This window comes from Mustela nigripes, chromosome 13 (genome assembly GCF_022355385.1).
Source record: "Mustela nigripes isolate SB6536 chromosome 13, MUSNIG.SB6536, whole genome shotgun sequence".
NCBI classification, from domain to species: domain Eukaryota; kingdom Metazoa; phylum Chordata; class Mammalia; order Carnivora; family Mustelidae; genus Mustela; species Mustela nigripes.
The window spans coordinates 4,978,589-4,985,942 of NC_081569.1; the positions used below are offsets into that span (position 1 = coordinate 4,978,589).

Genomic DNA, 7,354 nt, shown 5'->3' on the forward strand with positions numbered 1-7,354 from the left:
GTTTTTCTTCGGCCTCAGGTGAGATGAACTGATGGAAAGCTGTCCCCACGCCCCCTACCCCTAGTGCCACTTGGCCCACAGGCAGGCTTCTGGTCCTTGGCTTTGGCGGGTCCTGTCCGGGGCCCACCTGTCAAGTGCTGTTAATATAAGTGCTATCGCGCCCACGTCCAAGAAACTATAGAGAAAGATGACGGGGCACAGGGTTCCTTCAGAGCCAAGGAGACTGAAGACAGAGCAGCCTGGCAGCACCCCGCTTCCTGCTACCCACGGGCAGGCCCCCGCTCCAGCCCTCACCTCACACACCTCCCCTTTTGAGGTTCAGGCCGCGGATGCGCTGTCCCTCAGTGCCCTGCTGCCCTGTACTGGCCTCCAGCCGTCCCCTCTTCACCAAGGGCTTTGGCTTTGTTTCTGCCCCAGCCCTGTCCCCTCCCCACTCCCTCAGGGTTCCCAGGCCTGTCCCCTCCCCTCCCCCAGCCCTGCTGCCTTCAGACCCATCAGCCACACCCAGCGTTGTCACAAAGGTGACTGTTCCGAAGTCTTACTCAGAAATCCCATCTTTGACCCCAACTTCCTGAGCCACCGAGTCCACTCTGGTCCAGACGCACCCTGCTCTTTGACCCCACAGAGAGTTCTGCCCGTGGTGCCTGCTCTCAGCCTCCTTGTCGTCTCCTGGCTTCCCTCCTCTCCCTGGCCTAGCCCACTGGGCCAGCAGCCTCCACGAGCAGCATCACAGCCCTCCTCCTGCTCTGGCCCTCGGCCTTGCCCTGCTGGGGGCTCCGCAGGAGAAAACCAGCAACCCCACGCTGTCTGCTGACCTGACCCTCTCCTGCCATGCCCGGGGCTCCAGACCTCTCCAGAAGCTCTCTCATTTCTCTCCTCAGGCCCAGAAATTCCAGGCCCCTGGGGGCAGCTCCCTTGGCTTCCCACCATACTGTCCCCTTTCCCAAAAGGTCCCGAATCTCTGTCCCTCCTGGCACCTTCCCCCAACCTTGTCTAGTCCTCGCTCGCCGCATGTGTGACTGACCTTCGAGGATGCCCTGCCTACCCCAGACCTCATCCCTCTCCATGTTCTACCCATCAGCCCACGCAGATGCCTTGTTACCTCCTTGCGAAGAACAAACAGAAGGAAACAACCCTTCCTCAACCTGGCTTCTCCTTCTTTGGACCACAACCTTGTCTGCTTTCCCTCCTGGAAGAGTTGCTCATGTTTTACTCACTCCCTTCTCTTGGCATCCACAGCCCAGCACCCTCTGCCCAGTACACCCCCAGACCCCTCCAGTCCTCCTCCTGCCCCTTCCCTGACCCTCGAGCCCTATGGCCACTCACTTTCCCCCCAAACCCTCTCTTTGGCTCCAGTAAACCCCCTTCTTGTTCCTTCGGCTCACACGTCCATCTCCTCGCGGACCCTCCTCCGTCTTCTTGAGATCAACTGTCCAGTCCTCCAAGTTGACGACCCCCACCTTCAACCTCATACCCCTCTGCCTGTGAGCTCAGGTTCACCTGCACTCCAGGCCGCGTCGCCAGCTGCCTTTGTCCTTTGTGGATGTCTGCGCACCAGCAAGCACTCAGAATCGGCCTTTGACACCCACCTTCCCGCACGAGGCTCTGGCCTGCGAGGACAGGAGCCTTGCCCGGCACTTGGGTGCTCAGTAAACATTCTCTAACTGCCCACCCCTGTGTGCTCTGTCTCACACTACAGCCTCCTTCCTGACACGAATGCTGGACGTGAGCCATCCCACACCCTCCTGCCCCCTCACCTCTCAGACCTAGCCCAAGTCCCAGGGCTGTCTCAGCCCCCGTTTCCTCTCTACTCAGCCTGGAGGAGCTTCCCATCGGGCTGCGTCCTCATCTCCAGCCCCATGACATGGCCTCTACCTGCCCTCACAAATCAAGAGTGATGAATTTTACTGTTACCTGTGTGCCTCAGTGTTCCTATCTATAAAATGGGACAATAAGCACCTCACCACCACAATGAACTCACACAATTAAAGGACCCGGAATGGTGCCCAGCACATGGTAAACATTCAATAAATATCAATTATTGTAAGTATTATTTGTTGCGTGAATGTGCTATCCTTCCAAAGACCGGAGGCACAAACCTTTAGTAGTACTGAACTTGTATAAAGCTTGCTTTGGAATACCAAATCTCAGCACAGGGAGGAATGATTTAAATTGATCTTATGTACATCCTGTTTGCCCAGTGAATGCTGTACCTTCACAAGTGTAGAAATGAGGGGAAGTCTGTCGCAAGTGACCGTGTCCCAGTGTGGACACTAGATGGAGCTGAGACCGTGAGAGTGGCTGTTCGGACCCAGAAACAGCTGCAGAGAGCCCCCTGACCGACCTACAGGCAGCCCTCAGACCTGGTTCCAGCTGGATGCCCTGCTGAACAAGACGCTAAGAAGTCTGTCCCTTTGCCCTTTAGCCACGGAGGACAGGCCCTGCACTTCAAGTGTCCCTCACCGTCACCTGAAAGTGAGGCAAAGCAAGGGTGACTTCCTAGGTTTACAGCGGAAGACACAGCCCTGGGGAGGCTCAGTCACCTGCTCTGAGCCCCCGCCGAGGACCTCCCTGTGGCTGGTGCCTGCGGAGCTCAGGAAGTCCCCGGGACCCCGTGGAGGGGAAGACACGGAGAGGCGGCCCCTTGGGGAGCTCGGAGGGTATCCCCACCCCCATTGTGGGATTGTCTCTTTTCCAGAAATGTGTTGTGTTTTTTAAGGTTTTGTTTGTATATTAGCCATGCCCGCTCACTATAAGAAACTCACGTCACACTGAGGAGTACACACAGAAAACGTCCAGGAGGTGCCAAAACCAGCACCCCCAGCAATGCTGACGGGGACCCCTTTCTACGTCCATCTTCGGAGAGTAGGCCAGGTAAAGGGCTCTTGTACAATACATGCTCTTCTGGGGAAAGTATTTGAATTTCACAGAAGGAAAGGAAGCCTACATGTAACCAAAGAAATGGCCGGACCGCAAATAATTGTGCTCCTTATGTTTCTAAATTATTTCCCTAAAAGGGAAGAAAAATACCAAGAGGCTGGATTCCTTTCTTGAAGCATATTTCCCTGTAGATGGCATCTCTCGACAGCCTGGGATTTAGGAGGAGGAAATGAGCTCACCCACTTCCTATCTCCTTCCCCTCCCAGAAGCTGTGACTTCTTATTTTTACATGGTCAAGGTTTGTGCTGTTTGCATCCTGTCCTGTAACCATCCTTCCCACCATTGTCTCGCGCAGTTCCGTGTGCACAGGGGTCCTCTGCTCCCTGCCAGCCCTTTCCAAATGGCCTTCCCAGTCCCGCTGCTGAGTTCGCTTTATTGTGGTGCTCCTCCTGCTGTCTGGACTTGGTCTTCGAGGAGTCCTTTCCCTGAGAGGGCTATGTTGGTTCAGGCTTCAAGCTTCAGGACTGGAGACCTGAGCTCCATAATGGGGATAGGGGACCATAACATTGGCTGATTTATGCGGGGGGGGGGGGGGGACCAGCACAATTTCCCTGTTGGGGACGGCCACTACACTTTCCATTGTGACTCCATGTCGAAAACTAGGTCTTGAACTTAACACATGGCTGAAGTTTCAGACTCTGGAAATAAGGGAAATGATGGGTAGGTGGGGATGGTGAGAGTATTGGGTTCAAGGAAAGCACATGCCAGGCTTCAAGCCCAGGGGAACCTCCATGACCACGCTTCCCATCGCCACCCCCACCCCCATACTCTTCATCCCTTGGATAGCCGTGCCCTATCCTACCTTCACTTGGGAAAATCCAGCTTCTTCTTCAAGGCCTAGGACAAATGACACCTCTTCCATGCAGCCTTCTGTGAAGCTTGGATCATCATTTGGCAAAGATGCACTTCCCTCCACTCCCACTGTGGGAATAATATACCTCCAGCCCCCTTTGGTCAACAAGATGCTTGGAGACCAGGCCTGGTGCAAAGCCTTGACATGGACTTGATGGAACAGCATACCCACTACTTGGGCTGCTGTCATTGCCATGGGCATGGTTTCCCCCTGCACTGCCCACCAGGCATTGCCCACCAGGTCCAAAAGAATGAGACAAGGCAGACTTCAACCAAATCCCCGCCCAGGAGCCAATCGAGCTGCCCAGCTGAAGTTGGCAGGGCTGCCCCAGGCAATCTGCAGATGTGGGAGTCAGAAGTAAGAGCTCACAAGGCAAGCCACTGAACGATGGGGTCGTTTGTTACACAGCACTGTGGTGACAGCTGACCAGTTCACTTTTTCGGTCCATTTCCTCTTTGGGGCTTGAGTTGTACTTTGTCCCACAGATTCAATTTCTTAACCGTAGGGCTGATTTTGTTGTAGCGTCTGCCTTCTGCCTCCCCTCCAGTCTACGAGAAACTTGAGGCAAGGACTGTGTCTTAACCAATACTGACAACCCAGTGCCCAACTAAATGGCACCCAACATGATCATTTCCCTCTGCACCCTCTCCAGGACAACTCAGTCTGAGTGTCTGCTTCTGTGACACATCTGCAAATTTGGACAAGAAGATTCAGAAGCCCCAAGTTTTGGTATCCACTGCGGGAGAGGGGAGGGGCGGGGACACTCGGGGAGCACAGCTGTCCTTCCTGGGAGCATTGGGAGGGACCACACAGCTTCTTTCACAGCTAAAGAAGGGAAACAGGGAGAAGATCCGGTAAGTTCGCATTAGAGGGGTGGGGACAGAGAGAATATAAACAAAGAGGCTTGGAGTCATAGAAATCATGGAAACCCAGTTTGCAAACATGCCCAGCTATCCAGGGGGCAGCGATGGAGGTCTGCCCCAGGAGACTGAGCATGGGAGCCAGAGTTCTGGGCTAGTGAGGGGCAGCTGCAGACCCAGTTTTCCAAGCTCTGCCCACCAGCATCTTGCTAGGATATTCTAGGTTCCAGCTAGCCTAGTTTCCTTAAAAGTTGTCATCCAAACCAGGACACTTTGTGAGAGTGAAAGGAGGCGCCTTTAGTGGCTGTGCCGGGACAAAGCCTTGATGTGGGCTTGGTGGGCAGAGCATGCCCACTCCCTGGGCATAAACGGGGCCTGGCAAGCAGAGTTGTATGGTCAGCCTGTGCACGAGGAACAAGAACTACAGGCAGCATTGCTCTGGGGCCAAGTGCATGGGCTCTGGAATCAGAGACCTGGCTTCACACATGTCCCCACCCATCCTGGCTGCAAAGGCACTGGTGTCAGTCTCCCCAGCTGGGAAACAGGGACGGCGAGACCCACCTCACGGGCTTGCGCCTGCCCTGGTCAGCACTTCCTACCTGTTATCTGTCATGTTGGCTCAAACTCATTTTATTAAACTGGTCCTTTCTTCCTAGACTTCAGAAACACAACAGAAGGATTTGCTGAGAAGACCAAGCTCACGCTCTGAAGGGAGCACGGCCCAGAGTTTTCTCAGCGCACAGAGGGGTCCCAGCTGGGCCTCCCCACTCTCTCCCTGAGGCGCTGGTGTGACTCACCCATCTAGCCAGGGGGCGGGGGCCGCCCTCAGCTCTCTCCCGGTTCCAGAGCCCCAGCACTGACCTCAGAGGAGGCTTAGTCTTCGCCTGCTGGTCAGGCTGACCTGGTAAGCCCCGACTCTTCCTTGCCGGCTTCAGCAGAACCTTCTTTTCCGCTCCAGAGCCCTGCACCTGGCCCGCGCCGGCCTTCCTGAGCGCAGGGGAGCCCGGCAGGCTGGAGTCTGCACGGAGCCCCCCACTTCTAGAAGCCAGGCCAGGCTGCCCAGGCCCTGGATCCACCAGGCCAGTCAGACGTCCTCTCCGGGGAATCTGAGGCTTGAGGCGGAGAGACAGAGAGTCTGGGTGTCACATTATGCCCTGGAGGGAAGGTCCCACCAAGGCCCCCAGTATCGTGCCTGGGTATCCAGCTGTCCCTCTGGTCTGCGCGCTGCCCCTTTCACCTCCTTGGGAGCGCCCTGGGGTGGAGAGTTAGAGACTGCCTTCCTGGGGAGCACTGTGGGGGCCACTGCAGCATGGTCTGGTCCCCAGCCTGGGGGGCTGTCCCTGCCTTGCCTGACTGCCTTGGATCAGGCGGTGGTGGTGGGAGCTGCCCCGACACCGCCCTTCCTGCTCCAGGCTCTTCCTGGAGATAGCCCCCCCGCCAGCCCAGCTCTGGGGAATTCCCAGTGTCGCACTGTCACACACCTCTCACATCTCTCCCCGCCTCCCTGGCAAGGCCTGGCAGGCACCAGCGGGCAGAATGCTAATGAGGGACACACAACTGAGTTCCCCGCAGGCTTCCAGAAGTCTTCCCGGAGGAGGCCGAGATGGAAGGCAGCGTTTCTGAAACAGACTGGACCCCCAAGACGTTTTTGGTGGGACCCCCTTGTGAGATGTTCAGTGGAACACGCTGGGGAAGGCCGGGAAGCAGGGAGGCATGGGCGAGGGCAGGCTGCATGGGAGTCTTAGGGACTTGGAAAAGATCCAAAAGGGGGGGAGGGGAAAGGATGAACCCGGAACCGATAAAGGGGCGCCTGGGGGACTCAGTCAATTAAGCGTCTGACTCTTGATTTTGGCTCAGGTTGGGATCTTGGGGTCCTGGGATGGAGCCCTGTACAGCGCCGGGCGCTGGGCTTGGAGCCTGCTTGAGATTCTGCCCTTCCCCGGCCACACCCTTTCCCCCAGCCCCTCCCTCACGAGCTCGCGCACGCGCACTCTCTCGCGCGCGCTCTGAAAAACCAAACCAGAGAGAAAGAGCTAGAAGAGGACGAAGGGCAGTTGTGGCCGTACTTGTGGGCTCCCGCTCACGTTAGCCTGAGAGGTGCCCCTGACCCATGGGGAAAATGACTATGAATCTGATCACCAACTTTAATATAAACAAGTGACTCTCCGAAAAGCCACACCCGACACTCGAACCCCGGGTGAAGAACAGCCCCACCCCCACTCCTGTTACACACTTGGGGCCCCGGTCCCCAGGACCCCGCGGACATGCGGACCAGCAGCCTCTGACCCAGAAGCTGATTTTTTTTTTTTTTTCTCTTCTCCAGTGCAGAATGGTCTGCCCGGCCATCGAGCCTGTGTGAATGTATGCATGGCTTCTTAAGATATTTTTGATAAAATGATCTTTATTTCCAGGTGATATGATTCTAGGCCCGAAAACCTGGAGAACATTTAATATATGTATGTACATAATTTAGGGTTGTTGACACACAAGAGAACATCAAATGGACGCCCACAGGAGCAGGAAGAGAACCCGGCGGACGGAGCGCGGAAGCGAGCGCGTAGGCGGTGCGGGGGAGAGATGGCGTCAAGATGGCCGCTGAGAACCAGTTACGGCCTCTGTGCTCCCCCCACCCTCTAAACGTGACTGAAAAGTTTTTTGGGTGTTTTTTTTTTTTTTTTTGTATTTTATCTTTTTATTAGAG

General features: G+C 55.9%; 1 long non-coding RNA gene across 2 annotated transcripts; it reads right to left on the minus strand.

The window, feature by feature from the left end:
• Positions 1-2,222: 2,222 nt before the first annotated feature.
• On the minus strand, positions 2,223-6,037 carry LOC131999020 (uncharacterized). Of its 2 annotated transcripts, XR_009398986.1 has the most exons (4): positions 5,891-6,037; positions 5,451-5,765; positions 3,743-4,618; positions 2,225-3,578 (listed from the first exon to the last, which is right to left on the minus strand). It is a non-coding gene; the product is annotated as an uncharacterized LOC131999020 (long non-coding RNA). The 2 variants fall into 2 exon arrangements; XR_009398985.1 differs by having other exon boundaries at positions 2,223-3,578; positions 5,451-6,037.
• Between the last annotated feature and the right edge of the window lie 1,317 nt (positions 6,038-7,354).